The sequence below is a fragment of the Mixophyes fleayi genome, chromosome 10 (assembly GCF_038048845.1).
Source record: "Mixophyes fleayi isolate aMixFle1 chromosome 10, aMixFle1.hap1, whole genome shotgun sequence".
Classification (NCBI taxonomy): domain Eukaryota; kingdom Metazoa; phylum Chordata; class Amphibia; order Anura; family Limnodynastidae; genus Mixophyes; species Mixophyes fleayi.
The window spans coordinates 42,914,709-42,936,584 of NC_134411.1; the positions used below are offsets into that span (position 1 = coordinate 42,914,709).

At 36.1% G+C, this 21,876-nt stretch overlaps 11 non-coding genes across 11 annotated transcripts; all 11 read right to left on the reverse strand.

The window, feature by feature from the left end:
• Positions 1-790: 790 nt before the first annotated feature.
• TRNAQ-CUG (transfer RNA glutamine (anticodon CUG)) lies at positions 791-862 on the reverse strand. Its single transcript has one exon. It is a non-coding gene; the product is annotated as a tRNA-Gln (tRNA).
• Positions 863-2,721: 1,859 nt separating this feature from the next.
• Positions 2,722-2,793, reverse strand: TRNAQ-CUG (transfer RNA glutamine (anticodon CUG)). The gene has a single exon. It is a non-coding gene; the product is annotated as a tRNA-Gln (tRNA).
• Positions 2,794-4,652: 1,859 nt separating this feature from the next.
• Positions 4,653-4,724, reverse strand: TRNAQ-CUG (transfer RNA glutamine (anticodon CUG)). The gene has a single exon. It is a non-coding gene; the product is annotated as a tRNA-Gln (tRNA).
• Positions 4,725-6,583: 1,859 nt separating this feature from the next.
• TRNAQ-CUG (transfer RNA glutamine (anticodon CUG)) lies at positions 6,584-6,655 on the reverse strand. The gene has a single exon. It is a non-coding gene; the product is annotated as a tRNA-Gln (tRNA).
• A 1,859-nt stretch (positions 6,656-8,514) lies between these two features.
• On the reverse strand, positions 8,515-8,586 carry TRNAQ-CUG (transfer RNA glutamine (anticodon CUG)). The gene has a single exon. It is a non-coding gene; the product is annotated as a tRNA-Gln (tRNA).
• Positions 8,587-10,629: 2,043 nt separating this feature from the next.
• TRNAQ-CUG (transfer RNA glutamine (anticodon CUG)) lies at positions 10,630-10,701 on the reverse strand. The gene has a single exon. It is a non-coding gene; the product is annotated as a tRNA-Gln (tRNA).
• Positions 10,702-12,560: 1,859 nt separating this feature from the next.
• Positions 12,561-12,632, reverse strand: TRNAQ-CUG (transfer RNA glutamine (anticodon CUG)). The gene has a single exon. It is a non-coding gene; the product is annotated as a tRNA-Gln (tRNA).
• Positions 12,633-14,491: 1,859 nt separating this feature from the next.
• TRNAQ-CUG (transfer RNA glutamine (anticodon CUG)) lies at positions 14,492-14,563 on the reverse strand. The gene has a single exon. It is a non-coding gene; the product is annotated as a tRNA-Gln (tRNA).
• Positions 14,564-16,422: 1,859 nt separating this feature from the next.
• On the reverse strand, positions 16,423-16,494 carry TRNAQ-CUG (transfer RNA glutamine (anticodon CUG)). Its single transcript has one exon. It is a non-coding gene; the product is annotated as a tRNA-Gln (tRNA).
• A 1,859-nt stretch (positions 16,495-18,353) lies between these two features.
• TRNAQ-CUG (transfer RNA glutamine (anticodon CUG)) lies at positions 18,354-18,425 on the reverse strand. The gene has a single exon. It is a non-coding gene; the product is annotated as a tRNA-Gln (tRNA).
• A 1,859-nt stretch (positions 18,426-20,284) lies between these two features.
• Positions 20,285-20,356, reverse strand: TRNAQ-CUG (transfer RNA glutamine (anticodon CUG)). The gene has a single exon. It is a non-coding gene; the product is annotated as a tRNA-Gln (tRNA).
• Between the last annotated feature and the right edge of the window lie 1,520 nt (positions 20,357-21,876).

The window sequence follows — 21,876 nt, forward strand, 5'->3', positions numbered from 1 at the left end:
GAGACCAAGCAAGATACTGCAGACTAATCAAAAAGTGGACATCCACGTTAAAGGACTATCCCATGATGTGAAATCAGACTGAAGAGCTAGAATGCCAGAAATCTACAGAATTCACCACTGATTCACCCAACCAAGCTCATGCAGAATTTTCTTTCATATGTTTTCAGTTTAGTATCTTGTTTTAGCTAACTTTTCTTTGAATTATCCTGCAACAGTAAATGCTTCTGCTTTGAATTAAAATCTGTTTTATATATACTGTTAGCATGGTGTTTATCCTTTATTGATTAAGTGTCTGCATATTATAGTGTTTTACAAATCAGAATGTATCCATTCTCATTAGTCCCTGTCCCATTGGGGTGTTCAGTTTAAATTCTCTACCACACAGGAACCCTGGGCTATTTTTTATCAGAGGCCAAATAGCATATTTGAATGTTTTTTGGACTGTACTTGGGCAGGGGCACCTGGGTAAAAGCTATCCTAGTATTTAGAAGAAATACAAACCCCACAGTAGTGGATTATGGTCTGTTTTTCAATTGGACCCATCTGAGGCAGCAGTGTTAACTACTTTGCTCTGTAACAACAATCTTAATACACATGCATAGTATTGCATGGAGTGTCACTGTTTTATTTTATTTTTTTAAATTCTTACCTCATGAATAATTTAGCTGTTTATTCAGAAAATGCTATTTTGTGCCTCTTGTATTTGTTTAATTTTGTCTCTGTTAGCTAGATTTCCATACATTGAACTGTATTTACCTCTTCATTTCCATCTATAGGAAAAATTCTATCAAGGTCCCACTGAGATTTGAACTCAGATCGCTGGATTCAGAGTCCAGAGTGCTAACCATTACACCATGGCACCATTTGTGTAAAATCTGACTTGGTTATTCCTTTAGGACTGGAGCACCCGTGTCTGCTTATAGGGTTGTATCTTCTTATTGGAATAATTTGTTTTCGCCTGCTTCATTCTGGTTTAAAACTATTGCGTACACAGTATGGATAAATATTTCATTTTCTCTTAATAAAAAATACATCTTACCTTTTGATTTTTATTATGTTGAACAAACTTAAAAGTACAAAAAATACAGATAACTCTTTTAGGAAAAGTATTTAAAATGTAATTACCAGATAGAAACTCTCTATATTGTATCGCCCTTTGGTGCTTGTCCAAATACTAATGAATAGATTGCTATGGCTTAAATGGTGTCTATGCATACCGTTCAGACCATGAAAGCAATAAGCGGCATCAAAATAGTTTTTACCAAAGTGATCAATGGAGTTTGATTTTGACTAATGTACAAGCTCCATTTCACTTCCAGTGAATGTAGCCTAGGACAGCTCAGAGCCCTAAAATTGTACTTGTGCCTTTGGATGTATAGGTTCATTATCTATCAATTGAAGCGCTGGGAGATTTCCATATAAGATCTTTTCCAGCATATTTGAGCACTGTGACTAAAATCTACTACATTACATTTAAAACATATTTCTATCTGTCCCACAATCGTTATAGTTCTGTGATATTATTACTGAAAAAGCAGCAAGTATTAACATTTTACCAATGGTTTTCTTAACATCCTGCTGCATAACAGGTTTCTGAATAACTGGTCCCATTCCCATATATTAACGTCTATCTGTTGGACAGCTGTGTGTGGTCACCTTCATGTACAATCCTCTTTTGGACAAAGTGCTGCAGGAAACTTAGGAGACTCATCTCCTGGGGATCCCAGCTATCTGAATCAGAGTGCCAATAGGATTTGATCAGGCTGATATGTATCTTGGGGAAAGTGAGGCTGCCCATAAGTCTCCCATATTGCTCAAAAGAATGCTTCGACTGAGTTCTTAGAGCAGAATGTAGGGACTTGTTATTCCTGTATTTCAAGTTCACAGCAATTGCTTCCAAGATTCAGGTAATAGGAGGAAAATCATCATCGGAGACCAAGCAAGATACTGCAGACTAATCAAAAAGTGGACATCCACGTTAAAGGACTATCCCATGATGTGAAATCAGACTGAAGAGCTAGAATGCCAGAAATCTACAGAATTCACCACTGATTCCCCCAACCAAGCTCATGCAGAATTTTCTTTCATATGTTTTCAGTTTAGTATCTTGTTTTAGCTAACTTTTCTTTGAATTATCCTGCAACAGTAAATGCTTCTGCTTTGAATTAAAATCTGTTTTATATATACTGTTAGCATGGTGTTTATCCTTTATTGATTAAGTGTCTGCATATTATAGTGTTTTACAAATCAGAATGTATCCATTCTCATTAGTCCCTGTCCCATTGGGGTGTTCAGTTTAAATTCTCTACCACACAGGAACCCTGGGCTATTTTTTATCAGAGGCCAAATAGCATATTTGAATGTTTTTTGGACTGTACTTGGGCAGGGGCACCTGGGTAAAAGCTATCCTAGTATTTAGAAGAAATACAAACCCCACAGTAGTGGATTATGGTCTGTTTTTCAATTGGACCCATCTGAGGCAGCAGTGTTAACTACTTTGCTCTGTAACAACAATCTTAATACACATGCATAGTATTGCATGGAGTGTCACTGTTTTATTTTATTTTTTTAAATTCTTACCTCATGAATAATTTAGCTGTTTATTCAGAAAATGCTATTTTGTGCCTCTTGTATTTGTTTAATTTTGTCTCTGTTAGCTAGATTTCCATACATTGAACTGTATTTACCTCTTCATTTCCATCTATAGGAAAAATTCTATCAAGGTCCCACTGAGATTTGAACTCAGATTGCTGGATTCAGAGTCCAGAGTGCTAACCATTACACCATGGCACCATTTGTGTAAAATCTGACTTGTTTATTCCTTTAGGACTGGAGCACCCGTGTCTGCCTATAGGGTTGTATCTTCTTATTGGAATAATTTGTTTTCGCCTGCTTCATTCTGGTTTAAAACTATTGCGTACACAGTATGGATAAATATTTCATTTTCTCTTAATAAAAAATACATCTTACCTTTTGATTTTTATTATGTTGAACAAACTTAAAAGTACAAAAAATACAGATAACTCTTTTAGGAAAAGTATTTAAAATGTATTTACCAGATAGAAACTCTCTATATTGTATCGCCCTTTGGTGCTTGTCCAAATACTAATGAATAGATTGCTATGGCTTAAATGGTGTCTATGCATACCGTTCAGACCATGAAAGCAATAAGCGGCATCAAAATAGTTTTTACCAAAGTGATCAATGGAGTTTGATTTTGACTAATGTACAAGCTCCATTTCACTTCCAGTGAATGTAGCCTAGGACAGCTCAGAGCCCTAAAATTGTACTTGTGCCTTTGGATGTATAGGTTCATTATCTATCAATTGAAGCGCTGGGAGATTTCCATATAAGATCTTTTCCAGCATATTTGAGCACTGTGACTAAAATCTACTACATTACATTTAAAACATATTTCTATCTGTCCCACAATCGTTATAGTTCTGTGATATTATTACTGAAAAAGCAGCAAGTATTAACATTTTACCAATGGTTTTCTTAACATCCTGCTGCATAACAGGTTTCTGAATAACTGGTCCCATTCCCATATATTAACGTCTATGTGTTGGACAGCTGTGTGTGGTCACCTTCATGTACAATCCTCTTTTGGACAAAGTGCTGCAGGAAACTTAGGAGACTCATCTCCTGGGGATCCCAGCTATCTGAATCAGAGTGCCAATAGGATTTGATCAGGCTGATATGTATCTTGGGGAAAGTGAGGCTGCCCATAAGTCTCCCATATTGCTCAAAAGAATGCTTCGACTGAGTTCTTAGAGCAGAATGTAGGGACTTGTTATTCCTGTATTTCAAGTTCACAGCAATTGCTTCCAAGATTCAGGTAATAGGAGGAAAATCATCATCGGAGACCAAGCAAGATACTGCAGACTAATCAAAAAGTGGACATCCACGTTAAAGGACTATCCCATGATGTGAAATCAGACTGAAGAGCTAGAATGCCAGAAATCTACAGAATTCACCACTGATTCACCCAACCAAGCTCATGCAGAATTTTCTTTCATATGTTTTCAGTTTAGTATCTTGTTTTAGCTAACTTTTCTTTGAATTATCCTGCAACAGTAAATGCTTCTGCTTTGAATTAAAATCTGTTTTATATATACTGTTAGCATGGTGTTTATCCTTTATTGATTAAGTGTCTGCATATTATAGTGTTTTACAAATCAGAATGTATCCATTCTCATTAGTCCCTGTCCCATTGGGGTGTTCAGTTTAAATTCTCTACCACACAGGAACCCTGGGCTATTTTTTATCAGAGGCCAAATAGCATATTTGAATGTTTTTTGGACTGTACTTGGGCAGGGGCACCTGGGTAAAAGCTATCCTAGTATTTAGAAGAAATACAAACCCCACAGTAGTGGATTATGGTCTGTTTTTCAATTGGACCCATCTGAGGCAGCAGTGTTAACTACTTTGCTCTGTAACAACAATCTTAATACACATGCATAGTATTGCATGGAGTGTCACTGTTTTATTTTATTTTTTTAAATTCTTACCTCATGAATAATTTAGCTGTTTATTCAGAAAATGCTATTTTGTGCCTCTTGTATTTGTTTAATTTTGTCTCTGTTAGCTAGATTTCCATACATTGAACTGTATTTACCTCTTCATTTCCATCTATAGGAAAAATTCTATCAAGGTCCCACTGAGATTTGAACTCAGATCGCTGGATTCAGAGTCCAGAGTGCTAACCATTACACCATGGCACCATTTGTGTAAAATCTGACTTGTTTATTCCTTTAGGACTGGAGCACCCGTGTCTGCTTATAGGGTTGTATCTTCTTATTGGAATAATTTGTTTTCGCCTGCTTCATTCTGGTTTAAAACTATTGCGTACACAGTATGGATAAATATTTCATTTTCTCTTAATAAAAAATACATCTTACCTTTTGATTTTTATTATGTTGAACAAACTTAAAAGTACAAAAAATACAGATAACTCTTTTAGGAAAAGTATTTAAAATGTAATTACCAGATAGAAACTCTCTATATTGTATCGCCCTTTGGTGCTTGTCCAAATACTAATGAATAGATTGCTATGGCTTAAATGGTGTCTATGCATACCGTTCAGACCATGAAAGTAATAAGCGGCATCAAAATAGTTTTTACCAAAGTGATCAATGGAGTTTGATTTTGACTAATGTACAAGCTCCATTTCACTTCCAGTGAATGTAGCCTAGGACAGCTCAGAGCCCTAAAATTGTACTTGTGCCTTTGGATGTATAGGTTCATTATCTATCAATTGAAGCGCTGGGAGATTTCCATATAAGATCTTTTCCAGCATATTTGAGCACTGTGACTAAAATCTACTACATTACATTTAAAACATATTTCTATCTGTCCCACAATCGTTATAGTTCTGTGATATTATTACTGAAAAAGCAGCAAGTATTAACATTTTACCAATGGTTTTCTTAACATCCTGCTGCATAACAGGTTTCTGAATAACTGGTCCCATTCCCATATAATAACGTCTATGTGTTGGACAGCTGTGTGTGGTCACCTTCATGTACAATCCTCTTTTGGACAAAGTGCTGCAGGAAACTTAGGAGACTCATCTCCTGGGGATCCCAGCTATCTGAATCAGAGTGCCAATAGGATTTGATCAGGCTGATATGTATCTTGGGGAAAGTGAGGCTGCCCATAAGTCTCCCATATTGCTCAAAAGAATGCTTCGACTGAGTTCTTAGAGCAGAATGTAGGGACTTGTTATTCCTGTATTTCAAGTTCACAGCAATTGCTTCCAAGATTCAGGTAATAGGAGGAAAATCATCATCGGAGACCAAGCAAGATACTGCAGACTAATCAAAAAGTGGACATCCACGTTAAAGGACTATCCCATGATGTGAAATCAGACTGAAGAGCTAGAATGCCAGAAATCTACAGAATTCACCACTGATTCCCCCAACCAAGCTCATGCAGAATTTTCTTTCATATGTTTTCAGTTTAGTATCTTGTTTTAGCTAACTTTTCTTTGAATTATCCTGCAACAGTAAATGCTTCTGCTTTGAATTAAAATCTGTTTTATATATACTGTTAGCATGGTGTTTATCCTTTATTGATTAAGTGTCTGCATATTATAGTGTTTTACAAATCAGAATGTATCCATTCTCATTAGTCCCTGTCCCATTGGGGTGTTCAGTTTAAATTCTCTACCACACAGGAACCCTGGGCTATTTTTTATCAGAGGCCAAATAGCATATTTGAATGTTTTTTGGACTGTACTTGGGCAGGGGCACCTGGGTAAAAGCTATCCTAGTATTTAGAAGAAATACAAACCCCACAGTAGTGGATTATGGTCTGTTTTTCAATTGGACCCATCTGAGGCAGCAGTGTTAACTACTTTGCTCTGTAACAACAATCTTAATACACATGCATAGTATTGCATGGAGTGTCACTGTTTTATTTTATTTTTTTAAATTCTTACCTCATGAATAATTTAGCTGTTTATTCAGAAAATGCTATTTTGTGCCTCTTGTATTTGTTTAATTTTGTCTCTGTTAGCTAGATTTCCATACATTGAACTGTATTTACCTCTTCATTTCCATCTATAGGAAAAATTCTATCAAGGTCCCACTGAGATTTGAACTCAGATCGCTGGATTCAGAGTCCAGAGTGCTAACCATTACACCATGGCACCATTTGTGTAAAATCTGACTTGTTTATTCCTTTAGGACTGGAGCACCCGTGTCTGCTTATAGGGTTGTATCTTCTTATTGGAATAATTTGTTTTCGCCTGCTTCATTCTGGTTTAAAACTATTGCGTACACAGTATGGATAAATATTTCATTTTCTCTTAATAAAAAATACATCTTACCTTTTGATTTTTATTATGTTGAACAAACTTAAAAGTACAAAAAATACAGATAACTCTTTTAGGAAAAGTATTTAAAATGTAATTACCAGATAGAAACTCTCTATATTGTATCGCCCTTTGGTGCTTGTCCAAATACTAATGAATAGATTGCTATGGCTTAAATGGTGTCTATGCATACCGTTCAGACCATGAAAGTAATAAGCGGCATCAAAATAGTTTTTACCAAAGTGATCAATGGAGTTTGATTTTGACTAATGTACAAGCTCCATTTCACTTCCAGTGAATGTAGCCTAGGACAGCTCAGAGCCCTAAAATTGTACTTGTGCCTTTGGATGTATAGGTTCATTATCTATCAATTGAAGCGCTGGGAGATTTCCATATAAGATCTTTTCCAGCATATTTGAGCACTGTGACTAAAATCTACTACATTACATTTAAAACATATTTCTATCTGTCCCACAATCGTTATAGTTCTGTGATATTATTACTGAAAAAGCAGCAAGTATTAACATTTTACCAATGGTTTTCTTAACATCCTGCTGCATAACAGGTTTCTGAATAACTGGTCCCATTCCCATATAATAACGTCTATGTGTTGGACAGCTGTGTGTGGTCACCTTCATGTACAATCCTCTTTTGGACAAAGTGCTGCAGGAAACTTAGGAGACTCATCTCCTGGGGATCCCAGCTATCTGAATCAGAGTGCCAATAGGATTTGATCAGGCTGATATGTATCTTGGGGAAAGTGAGGCTGCCCATAAGTCTCCCATATTGCTCAAAAGAATGCTTCGACTGAGTTCTAATAGCAGAATGTAGGGACTTGTTATTCCTGTATTTCAAGTTCACAGCAATTGCTTCCAAGATTCAGGTAATAGGAGGAATATCATCATCGGAGACCAAGCAAGATACTGCAGACTAATCAAAAAGTGGACATCCACGTTAAAGGACTATCCCATGATGTGAAATCAGACTGAAGAGCTAGAATGCCAGAAATCTACAGAATTCACCACTGATTCCCCCAACCAAGCTCATGCAGAATTTTCTTTCATATGTTTTCAGTTAAGTATCTTGTTTTAGCTAACTTTTCTTTGAATTATCCTGCAACAGTAAATGCTTCTGCTTTGAATTAAAATCTGTTTTATATATACTGTTAGCATGGTGTTTATCCTTTATTGATTAAGTGTCTGCATATTATAGTGTTTTACAAATCAGAATGTATCCATTCTCATTAGTCCCTGTCCCATTGGGGTGTTCAGTTTAAATTCTCTACCACACAGGAACCCTGGGCTATTTTTTATCAGAGGCCAAATAGCATATTTGAATGTTTTTTGGACTGTACTTGGGCAGGGGCACCTGGGTAAAAGCTATCCTAGTATTTAGAAGAAATACAAACCCCACAGTAGTGGATTATGGTCTGTTTTTCAATTGGACCCATCTGAGGCAGCAGTGTTAACTACTTTGCTCTGTAACAACAATCTTAATAGACATGCATAGTATTGCATGGAGTGTCACTGTTTTATTTTATTTTTTTAAATTCTTACCTCATGAATAATTTAGCTGTTTATTCAGAAAATGCTATTTTGTGCCTCTTGTATTTGTTTAATTTTGTCTCTGTTAGCTAGATTTCCATACATTGAACTGTATTTACCTCTTCATTTCCATCTATAGGAAAAATTCTATCAAGGTCCCACTGAGATTTGAACTCAGATCGCTGGATTCAGAGTCCAGAGTGCTAACCATTACACCATGGCACCAACTGTGTAAAATCTGACTTGTTTATTCCTTTAGGACTGGAGCACCCGTGTCTGCTTATAGGGTTGTATCTTCTTATTGGAATAATTTGTTTTCGCCTGCTTCATTCTGGTTTAAAACTATTGCGTACACAGTATGGATAAATATTTTATTTTCTCTTAATAAAAAATACATCTTACCTTTTGATTTTTATTATGTTGAACAAACTTAAAAGTACAAAAAATACAGATAACACTTTTAGGAAAAGGGTTGTATCTTCTTATTGGAATAATTTGTTTTCGCCTGCTTCATTCTGGTTTAAAACTATTGCGTACACAGTATGGATAAATATTTCATTTTCTCTTAATAAAAAATACATCTTACCTTTTGATTTTTATTATGTTGAACAAACTTAAAAGTACAAAAAATACAGATAACTCTTTTAGGAAAAGTATTTAAAATGTAATTACCAGATAGAAACTCTCTATATTGTATCGCCCTTTGGTGCTTGTCCAAATACTAATGAATAGATTGCTATGGCTTAAATGGTGTCTATGCATACCGTTCAGACCATGAAAGTAATAAGCGGCATCAAAATAGTTTTTACCAAAGTGATCAATGGAGTTTGATTTTGACTAATCTACAAGCTCCATTTCACTTCCAGTGAATGTAGCCTAGGACAGCTCAGAGCCCTAAAATTGTACTTGTGCCTTTGGATGTATAGGTTCATTATCTATCAATTGAAGCGCTGGGAGATTTCCATATAAGATCTTTTCCAGCATATTTGAGCACTGTGACTAAAATCTACTACATTACATTTAAAACATATTTCTATCTGTCCCACAATCGTTATAGTTCTGTGATATTATTACTGAAAAAGCAGCAAGTATTAACATTTTACCAATGGTTTTCTTAACATCCTGCTGCATAACAGGTTTCTGAATAACTGGTCCCATTCCCATATAATAACGTCTATGTGTTGGACAGCTGTGTGTGGTCACCTTCATGTACAATCCTCTTTTGGACAAAGTGCTGCAGGAAACTTAGGAGACTCATCTCCTGGGGATCCCAGCTATCTGAATCAGAGTGCCAATAGGATTTGATCAGGCTGATATGTATCTTGGGGAAAGTGAGGCTGCCCATAAGTCTCCCATATTGCTCAAAAGAATGCTTCGACTGAGTTCTAATAGCAGAATGTAGGGACTTGTTATTCCTGTATTTCAAGTTCACAGCAATTGCTTCCAAGATTCAGGTAATAGGAGGAATATCATCATCGGAGACCAAGCAAGATACTGCAGACTAATCAAAAAGTGGACATCCACGTTAAAGGACTATCCCATGATGTGAAATCAGACTGAAGAGCTAGAATGCCAGAAATCTACAGAATTCACCACTGATTCCCCCAACCAAGCTCATGCAGAATTTTCTTTCATATGTTTTCAGTTAAGTATCTTGTTTTAGCTAACTTTTCTTTGAATTATCCTGCAACAGTAAATGCTTCTGCTTTGAATTAAAATCTGTTTTATATATACTGTTAGCATGGTGTTTATCCTTTATTGATTAAGTGTCTGCATATTATAGTGTTTTACAAATCAGAATGTATCCATTCTCATTAGTCCCTGTCCCATTGGGGTGTTCAGTTTAAATTCTCTACCACACAGGAACCCTGGGCTATTTTTTATCAGAGGCCAAATAGCATATTTGAATGTTTTTTGGACTGTACTTGGGCAGGGGCACCTGGGTAAAAGCTATCCTAGTATTTAGAAGAAATACAAACCCCACAGTAGTGGATTATGGTCTGTTTTTCAATTGGACCCATCTGAGGCAGCAGTGTTAACTACTTTGCTCTGTAACAACAATCTTAATAGACATGCATAGTATTGCATGGAGTGTCACTGTTTTATTTTATTTTTTTAAATTCTTACCTCATGAATAATTTAGCTGTTTATTCAGAAAATGCTATTTTGTGCCTCTTGTATTTGTTTAATTTTGTCTCTGTTAGCTAGATTTCCATACATTGAACTGTATTTACCTCTTCATTTCCATCTACAGGAAAAATTCTATCAAGGTCCCACTGAGATTTGAACTCAGATCGCTGGATTCAGAGTCCAGAGTGCTAACCATTACACCATGGCACCAACTGTGTAAAATCTGACTTGTTTATTCCTTTAGGACTGGAGCACCCGTGTCTGCCTATAGGGTTGTATCTTCTTATTGGAATAATTTGTTTTCGCCTGCTTCATTCTGGTTTAAAACTATTGCGTACACAGTATGGATAAATATTTTATTTTCTCTTAATAAAAAATACATCTTACCTTTTGATTTTTATTATGTTGAACAAACTTAAAAGTACAAAAAATACAGATAACACTTTTAGGAAAAGTATTTAAAATGTAATTACCAGATAGAAACTCTCTATATTGTATCGCCCTTTGGTGCTTGTCCAAATACTAATGAATAGATTGCTATGGCTTAAATGGTGTCTATGCATACCGTTCAGACCATGAAAGCAATAAGCGGCATCAAAATAGTTTTTACCAAAGTGATCAATGGAGTTTGATTTTGACTAATGTACAAGCTCCATTTCACTTCCAGTGAATGTAGCCTAGGACAGCTCAGAGCCCTAAAATTGTACTTGTGCCTTTGGATGTATAGGTTCATTATCTATCAATTGAAGCGCTGGGAGATTTCCATATAAGATCTTTTCCAGCATATTTGAGCACTGTGACTAAAATCTACTACATTACATTTAAAACATATTTCTATCTGTCCCACAATCGTTATAGTTCTGTGATATTATTACTGAAAAAGCAGCAAGTATTAACATTTTACCAATGGTTTTCTTAACATCCAGCTGCATAACAGGTTTCTGAATAACTGGTTCCATTCCCATATAATAACGTCTATGTGTTGGACAGCTGTGTGTGGTCACCTTCATGTACAATCCTCTTTTGGGCAAAGTGCTGCAGGAAACTTAGGAGACTCATCTCCTGGGGATCCCAGCTATCTGAATCAGAGTGCCAATAGGATTTGATCAGGCTGATATGTATCTTGGGGAAAGTGAGGCTGCCCATAAGTCTCCCATATTGCTCAAAAGAATGCTTCGACTGAGTTCTAATAGCAGAATGTAGGGACTTGTTATTCCTGTATTTCAAGTTCACAGCAATTGCGTCCAAGATTCAGGTAATAGGAGGAAAATCATCATCGGAGACCAAGCAAGATACTGCAGACTAATCAAAAAGTGGACATCCACGTTAAAGGACTATCCCATGATGTGAAATCAGACTGAAGAGCTAGAATGCCAGAAATCTACAGAATTCACCACTGATTCCCCCAACCAAGCTCATGCAGAATTTTCTTTCATATGTTTTCAGTTAAGTATCTTGTTTTAGCTAACTTTTCTTTGAATTATCCTGCAACAGTAAATGCTTCTGCTTTGAATTAAAATCTGTTTTATATATACTGTTAGCATGGTGTTTATCCTTTATTGATTAAGTGTCTGCATATTATAGTGTTTTACAAATCAGAATGTATCCATTCTCATTAGTCCCTGTCCCATTGGGGTGTTCAGTTTAAATTCTCTACCACACAGGAACCCTGGGCTATTTTTTATCAGAGGCCAAATAGCATATTTGAATGTTTTTTGGACTGTACTTGGGCAGGGGCACCTGGGTAAAAGCTATCCTAGTATTTAGAAGAAATACAAACCCCACAGTAGTGGATTATGGTCTGTTTTTCAATTGGACCCATCTGAGGCAGCAGTGTTAACTACTTTGCTCTGTAACAACAATCTTAATACACATGCATAGTATTGCATGGAGTGTCACTGTTTTATTTTATTTTTTTAAATTCTTACCTCATGAATAATTTAGCTGTTTATTCAGAAAATGCTATTTTGTGCCTCTTGTATTTGTTTAATTTTGTCTCTGTTAGCTAGATTTCCATACTTTGAACTGTATTTACCTCTTCATTTCCATCTATAGGAAAAATTCTATCAAGGTCCCACTGAGATTTGAACTCAGATCGCTGGATTCAGAGTCCAGAGTGCTAACCATTACACCATGGCACCATTTGTGTAAAATCTGACTTGTTTATTCCTTTAGGACTGGAGCACCCGTGTCTGCTTATAGGGTTGTATCTTCTTATTGGAATAATTTGTTTTCGCCTGCTTCATTCTGGTTTAAAACTATTGCGTACACAGTATGGATAAATATTTCATTTTCTCTTAATAAAAAATACATCTTACCTTTTGATTTTTATTATGTTGAACAAACTTAAAAGTACAAAAAATACAGATAACTCTTTTAGGAAAAGTATTTAAAATGTAATTACCAGATAGAAACTCTCTATATTGTATCGCCCTTTGGTGCTTGTCCAAATACTAATGAATAGATTGCTATGGCTTAAATGGTGTCTATGCATACCGTTCAGACCATGAAAGTAATAAGCGGCATCAAAATAGTTTTTACCAAAGTGATCAATGGAGTTTGATTTTGACTAATCTACAAGCTCCATTTCACTTCCAGTGAATGTAGCCTAGGACAGCTCAGAGCCCTAAAATTGTACTTGTGCCTTTGGATGTATAGGTTCATTATCTATCAATTGAAGCGCTGGGAGATTTCCATATAAGATCTTTTCCAGCATATTTGAGCACTGTGACTAAAATCTACTACATTACATTTAAAACATATTTCTATCTGTCCCACAATCGTTATAGTTCTGTGATATTATTACTGAAAAAGCAGCAAGTATTAACATTTTACCAATGGTTTTCTTAACATCCTGCTGCATAACAGGTTTCTGAATAACTGGTCCCATTCCCATATAATAACGTCTATGTGTTGGACAGCTGTGTGTGGTCACCTTCATGTACAATCCTCTTTTGGACAAAGTGCTGCAGGAAACTTAGGAGACTCATCTCCTGGGGATCCCAGCTATCTGAATCAGAGTGCCAATAGGATTTGATCAGGCTGATATGTATCTTGGGGAAAGTGAGGCTGCCCATAAGTCTCCCATATTGCTCAAAAGAATGCTTCGACTGAGTTCTAATAGCAGAATGTAGGGACTTGTTATTCCTGTATTTCAAGTTCACAGCAATTGCTTCCAAGATTCAGGTAATAGGAGGAATATCATCATCGGAGACCAAGCAAGATACTGCAGACTAATCAAAAAGTGGACATCCACGTTAAAGGACTATCCCATGATGTGAAATCAGACTGAAGAGCTAGAATGCCAGAAATCTACAGAATTCACCACTGATTCCCCCAACCAAGCTCATGCAGAATTTTCTTTCATATGTTTTCAGTTAAGTATCTTGTTTTAGCTAACTTTTCTTTGAATTATCCTGCAACAGTAAATGCTTCTGCTTTGAATTAAAATCTGTTTTATATATACTGTTAGCATGGTGTTTATCCTTTATTGATTAAGTGTCTGCATATTATAGTGTTTTACAAATCAGAATGTATCCATTCTCATTAGTCCCTGTCCCATTGGGGTGTTCAGTTTAAATTCTCTACCACACAGGAACCCTGGGCTATTTTTTATCAGAGGCCAAATAGCATATTTGAATGTTTTTTGGACTGTACTTGGGCAGGGGCACCTGGGTAAAAGCTATCCTAGTATTTAGAAGAAATACAAACCCCACAGTAGTGGATTATGGTCTGTTTTTCAATTGGACCCATCTGAGGCAGCAGTGTTAACTACTTTGCTCTGTAACAACAATCTTAATAGACATGCATAGTATTGCATGGAGTGTCACTGTTTTATTTTATTTTTTTAAATTCTTACCTCATGAATAATTTAGCTGTTTATTCAGAAAATGCTATTTTGTGCCTCTTGTATTTGTTTAATTTTGTCTCTGTTAGCTAGATTTCCATACATTGAACTGTATTTACCTCTTCATTTCCATCTACAGGAAAAATTCTATCAAGGTCCCACTGAGATTTGAACTCAGATCGCTGGATTCAGAGTCCAGAGTGCTAACCATTACACCATGGCACCAACTGTGTAAAATTTGACTTGTTTATTCCTTTAGGACTGGAGCACCCGTGTCTGCCTATAGGGTTGTATCTTCTTATTGGAATAATTTGTTTTCGCCTGCTTCATTCTGGTTTAAAACTATTGCGTACACAGTATGGATAAATATTTTATTTTCTCTTAATAAAAAATACATCTTACCTTTTGATTTTTATTATGTTGAACAAACTTAAAAGTACAAAAAATACAGATAACACTTTTAGGAAAAGTATTTAAAATGTAATTACCAGATAGAAACTCTCTATATTGTATCGCCCTTTGGTGCTTGTCCAAATACTAATGAATAGATTGCTATGGCTTAAATGGTGTCTATGCATACCGTTCAGACCATGAAAGCAATAAGCGGCATCAAAATAGTTTTTACCAAAGTGATCAATGGAGTTTGATTTTGACTAATGTACAAGCTCCATTTCACTTCCAGTGAATGTAGCCTAGGACAGCTCAGAGCCCTAAAATTGTACTTGTGCCTTTGGATGTATAGGTTCATTATCTATCAATTGAAGCGCTGGGAGATTTCCATATAAGATCTTTTCCAGCATATTTGAGCACTGTGACTAAAATCTACTACATTACATTTAAAACATATTTCTATCTGTCCCACAATCGTTATAGTTCTGTGATATTATTACTGAAAAAGCAGCAAGTATTAACATTTTACCAATGGTTTTCTTAACATCCAGCTGCATAACAGGTTTCTGAATAACTGGTTCCATTCCCATATAATAACGTCTATGTGTTGGACAGCTGTGTGTGGTCACCTTCATGTACAATCCTCTTTTGGGCAAAGTGCTGCAGGAAACTTAGGAGACTCATCTCCTGGGGATCCCAGCTATCTGAATCAGAGTGCCAATAGGATTTGATCAGGCTGATATGTATCTTGGGGAAAGTGAGGCTGCCCATAAGTCTCCCATATTGCTCAAAAGAATGCTTCGACTGAGTTCTAATAGCAGAATGTAGGGACTTGTTATTCCTGTATTTCAAGTTCACAGCAATTGCGTCCAAGATTCAGGTAATAGGAGGAAAATCATCATCGGAGACCAAGCAAGATACTGCAGACTAATCAAAAAGTGGACATCCACGTTAAAGGACTATCCCATGATGTGAAATCAGACTGAAGAGCTAGAATGCCAGAAATCTACAGAATTCACCACTGATTCCCCCAACCAAGCTCATGCAGAATTTTCTTTCATATGTTTTCAGTTAAGTATCTTGTTTTAGCTAACTTTTCTTTGAATTATCCTGCAACAGTAAATGCTTCTGCTTTGAATTAAAATCTGTTTTATATATACTGTTAGCATGGTGTTTATCCTTTATTGATTAAGTGTCTGCATATTATAGTGTTTTACAAATCAGAATGTATCCATTCTCATTAGTCCCTGTCCCATTGGGGTGTTCAGTTTAAATTCTCTACCACACAGGAACCCTGGGCTATTTTTTATCAGAGGCCAAATAGCATATTTGAATGTTTTTTGGACTGTACTTGGGCAGGGGCACCTGGGTAAAAGCTATCCTAGTATTTAGAAGAAATACAAACCCCACAGTAGTGGATTATGGTCTGTTTTTCAATTGGACCCATCTGAGGCAGCAGTGTTAACTACTTTGCTCTGTAACAACAATCTTAATACACATGCATAGTATTGCATGGAGTGTCACTGTTTTATTTTATTTTTTTAAATTCTTACCTCATGAATAATTTAGCTGTTTATTCAGAAAATGCTATTTTGTGCCTCTTGTATTTGTTTAATTTTGTCTCTGTTAGCTAGATTTCCATACATTGAACTGTATTTACCTCTTCATTTCCATCTATAGGAAAAATTCTATCAAGGTCCCACTGAGATTTGAACTCAGATCGCTGGATTCAGAGTCCAGAGTGCTAACCATTACACCATGGCACCATTTGTGTAAAATCTGACTTGTTTATTCCTTTAGGACTGGAGCACCCGTGTCTGCTTATAGGGTTGTATCTTCTTATTGGAATAATTTGTTTTCGCCTGCTTCATTCTGGTTTAAAACTATTGCGTACACAGTATGGATAAATATTTCATTTTCTCTTAATAAAAAATACATCTTACCTTTTGATTTTTATTATGTTGAACAAACTTAAAAGTACAAAAAATACAGATAACTCTTTTAGGAAAAGTATTTAAAATGTAATTACCAGATAGAAACTCTCTATATTGTATCGCCCTTTGGTGCTTGTCCAAATACTAATGAATAGATTGCTATGGCTTAAATGGTGTCTATGCATACCGTTCAGACCATGAAAGTAATAAGCGGCATCAAAATAGTTTTTACCAAAGTGATCAATGGAGTTTGATTTTGACTAATGTACAAGCTCCATTTCACTTCCAGTGAATGTAGCCTAGGACAGCTCAGAGCCCTAAAATTGTACTTGTGCCTTTGGATGTATAGGTTCATTATCTATCAATTGAAGCGCTGGGAGATTTCCATATAAGATCTTTTCCAGCATATTTGAGCACTGTGACTAAAATCTACTACATTACATTTAAAACATATTTCTATCTGTCCCACAATCGTTATAGTTCTGTGATATTATTACTGAAAAAGCAGCAAGTATTAACATTTTACCAATGGTTTTCTTAACATCCTGCTGCATAACAGGTTTCTGAATAACTGGTCCCATTCCCATATAATAACGTCTATGTGTTGGACAGCTGTGTGTGGTCACCTTCATGTACAATCCTCTTTTGGACAAAGTGCTGCAGGAAACTTAGGAGACTCATCTCCTGGGGATCCCAGCTATCTGAATCAGAGTGCCAATAGCATTTGATCAGGCTGATATGTATCTTGGGGAAAGTGAGGCTGCCCATAAGTCTCCCATATTGCTCAAAAGAATGCTTCGACTGAGTTCTTAGAGCAGAATGTAGGGACTTGTTATTCCTGTATTTCAAGTTCACAGCAATTGCTTCCAAGATTCAGGTAATAGGAGGAAAATCATCATCGGAGACCAAGCAAGATACTGCAGACTAATCAAAAAGTGGACATCCACGTTAAAGGACTATCCCATGATGTGAAATCAGACTGAAGAGCTAGAATGCCAGAAATCTACAGAATTCACCACTGATTCCCCCAACCAAGCTCATGCAGAATTTTCTTTCATATGTTTTCAGTTTAGTATCTTGTTTTAGCTAACTTTTCTTTGAATTATCCTGCAACAGTAAATGCTTCTGCTTTGAATTAAAATCTGTTTTATATATACTGTTAGCATGGTGTTTATCCTTTATTGATTAAGTGTCTGCATATTATAGTGTTTTACAAATCAGAATGTATCCATTCTCATTAGTCCCTGTCCCATTGGGGTGTTCAGTTTAAATTCTCTACCACACAGGAACCCTGGGCTATTTTTTATCAGAGGCCAAATAGCATATTTGAATGTTTTTTGGACTGTACTTGGGCAGGGGCACCTGGGTAAAAGCTATCCTAGTATTTAGAAGAAATACAAACCCCACAGTAGTGGATTATGGTCTGTTTTTCAATTGGACCCATCTGAGGCAGCAGTGTTAACTACTTTGCTCTGTAACAACAATCTTAATACACATGCATAGTATTGCATGGAGTGTCACTGTTTTATTTTATTTTTTTAAATTCTTACCTCATGAATAATTTAGCTGTTTATTCAGAAAATGCTATTTTGTGCCTCTTGTATTTGTTTAATTTTGTCTCTGTTAGCTAGATTTCCATGCATTGAACTGTATTTACCTCTTCATTTCCATCTATAGGAAAAATTCTATCAAGGTCCCACTGAGATTTGAACTCAGATCGCTGGATTCAGAGTCCAGAGTGCTAACCATTACACCATGGCACCATTTGTGTAAAATCTGACTTGTTTATTCCTTTAGGACTGGAGCACCCGTGTCTGCTTATAGGGTTGTATCTTCTTATTGGAATAATTTGTTTTCGCCTGCTTCATTCTGGTTTAAAACTATTGCGTACACAGTATGGATAAATATTTCATTTTCTCTTAATAAAAAATACATCTTACCTTTTGATTTTTATTATGTTGAACAAACTTAAAAGTACAAAAAATACAGATAACTCTTTTAGGAAAAGTATTTAAAATGTAATTACCAGATAGAAACTCTCTATATTGTATCGCCCTTTGGTGCTTGTCCAAATACTAATGAATAGATTGCTATGGCTTAAATGGTGTCTATGCATACCGTTCAGACCATGAAAGTAATAAGCGGCATCAAAATAGTTTTTACCAAAGTGATCAATGGAGTTTGATTTTGACTAATCTACAAGCTCCATTTCACTTCCAGTGAATGTAGCCTAGGACAGCTCAGAGCCCTAAAATTGTACTTGTGCCTTTGGATGTATAGGTTCATTATCTATCAATTGAAGCGCTGGGAGATTTCCATATAAGATCTTTTCCAGCATATTTGAGCACTGTGACTAAAATCTACTACATTACATTTAAAACATATTTCTATCTGTCCCACAATCGTTATAGTTCTGTGATATTATTACTGAAAAAGCAGCAAGTATTAACATTTTACCAATGGTTTTCTTAACATCCTGCTGCATAACAGGTTTCTGAATAACTGGTCCCATTCCCATATAATAACGTCTATGTGTTGGACAGCTGTGTGTGGTCACCTTCATGTACAATCCTCTTTTGGACAAAGTGCTGCAGGAAACTTAGGAGACTCATCTCCTGGGGATCCCAGCTATCTGAATCAGAGTGCCAATAGGATTTGATCAGGCTGATATGTATCTTGGGGAAAGTGAGGCTGCCCATAAGTCTCCCATATTGCTCAAAAGAATGCTTCGACTGAGTTCTAATAGCAGAATGTAGGGACTTGTTATTCCTGTATTTCAAGTTCACAGCAATTGCTTCCAAGATTCAGGTAATAGGAGGAATATCATCATCGGAGACCAAGCAAGATACTGCAGACTAATCAAAAAGTGGACATCCACGTTAAAGGACTATCCCATGATGTGAAATCAGACTGAAGAGCTAGAATGCCAGAAATCTACAGAATTCACCACTGATTCCCCCAACCAAGCTCATGCAGAATTTTCTTTCATATGTTTTCAGTTAAGTATCTTGTTTTAGCTAACTTTTCTTTGAATTATCCTGCAACAGTAAATGCTTCTGCTTTGAATTAAAATCTGTTTTATATATACTGTTAGCATGGTGTTTATCCTTTATTGATTAAGTGTCTGCATATTATAGTGTTTTACAAATCAGAATGTATCCATTCTCATTAGTCCCTGTCCCATTGGGGTGTTCAGTTTAAATTCTCTACCACACAGGAACCCTGGGCTATTTTTTATCAGAGGCCAAATAGCATATTTGAATGTTTTTTGGACTGTACTTGGGCAGGGGCACCTGGGTAAAAGCTATCCTAGTATTTAGAAGAAATACAAACCCCACAGTAGTGGATTATGGTCTGTTTTTCAATTGGACCCATCTGAGGCAGCAGTGTTAACTACTTTGCTCTGTAACAACAATCTTAATAGACATGCATAGTATTGCATGGAGTGTCACTGTTTTATTTTATTTTTTTAAATTCTTACCTCATGAATAATTTAGCTGTTTATTCAGAAAATGCTATTTTGTGCCTCTTGTATTTGTTTAATTTTGTCTCTGTTAGCTAGATTTCCATACATTGAACTGTATTTACCTCTTCATTTCCATCTATAGGAAAAATTCTATCAAGGTCCCACTGAGATTTGAACTCAGATCGCTGGATTCAGAGTCCAGAGTGCTAACCATTACACCATGGCACCAACTGTGTAAAATCTGACTTGTTTATTCCTTTAGGACTGGAGCACCCGTGTCTGCCTATAGGGTTGTATCTTCTTATTGGAATAATTTGTTTTCGCCTGCTTCATTCTGGTTTAAAACTATTGCGTACACAGTATGGATAAATATTTTATTTTCTCTTAATAAAAAATACATCTTACCTTTTGATTTTTATTATGTTGAACAAACTTAAAAGTACAAAAAATACAGATAACACTTTTAGGAAAAGTATTTAAAATGTAATTACCAGATAGAAACTCTCTATATTGTATCGCCCTTTGGTGCTTGTCCAAATACTAATGAATAGATTGCTATGGCTTAAATGGTGTCTATGCATACCGTTCAGACCATGAAAGCAATAAGCGGCATCAAAATAGTTTTTACCAAAGTGATCAATGGAGTTTGATTTTGACTAATGTACAAGCTCCATTTCACTTCCAGTGAATGTAGCCTAGGACAGCTCAGAGCCCTAAAATTGTACTTGTGCCTTTGGATGTATAGGTTCATTATCTATCAATTGAAGCGCTGGGAGATTTCCATATAAGATCTTTTCCAGCATATTTGAGCACTGTGACTAAAATCTACTACATTACATTTAAAACATATTTCTATCTGTCCCACAATCGTTATAGTTCTGTGATATTATTACTGAAAAAGCAGCAAGTATTAACATTTTACCAATGGTTTTCTTAACATCCTGCTGCATAACAGGTTTCTGAATAACTGGTTCCATTCCCATATAATAACGTCTATGTGTTGGACAGCTGTGTGTGGTCACCTTCATGTACAATCCTCTTTTGGGCAAAGTGCTGCAGGAAACTTAGGAGACTCATCTCCTGGGGATCCCAGCTATCTGAATCAGAGTGCCAATAGGATTTGATCAGGCTGATATGTATCTTGGGGAAAGTGAGGCTGCCCATAAGTCTCCCATATTGCTCAAAAGAATGCTTCGACTGAGTTCTAATAGCAGAATGTAGGGACTTGTTATTCCTGTATTTCAAGTTCACAGCAATTGCTTCCAAGATTCAGGTAATAGGAGGAATATCATCATCGGAGACCAAGCAAGATACTGCAGACTAATCAAAAAGTGGACATCCACGTTAAAGGACTATCCCATGATGTGAAATCAGACTGAAGAGCTAGAATGCCAGAAATCTACAGAATTCACCACTGATTCCCCCAACCAAGCTCATGCAGAATTTTCTTTCATATGTTTTCAGTTAAGTATCTTGTTTTAGCTAACTTTTCTTTGAATTATCCTGCAACAGTAAATGCTTCTGCTTTGAATTAAAATCTGTTTTATATATACTGTTAGCATGGTGTTTATCCTTTATTGATTAAGTGTCTGCATATTATAGTGTTTTACAAATCAGAATGTATCCATTCTCATTAGTCCCTGTCCCATTGGGGTGTTCAGTTTAAATTCTCTACCACACAGGAACCCTGGGCTATTTTTTATCAGAGGCCAAATAGCATATTTGAATGTTTTTTGGACTGTACTTGG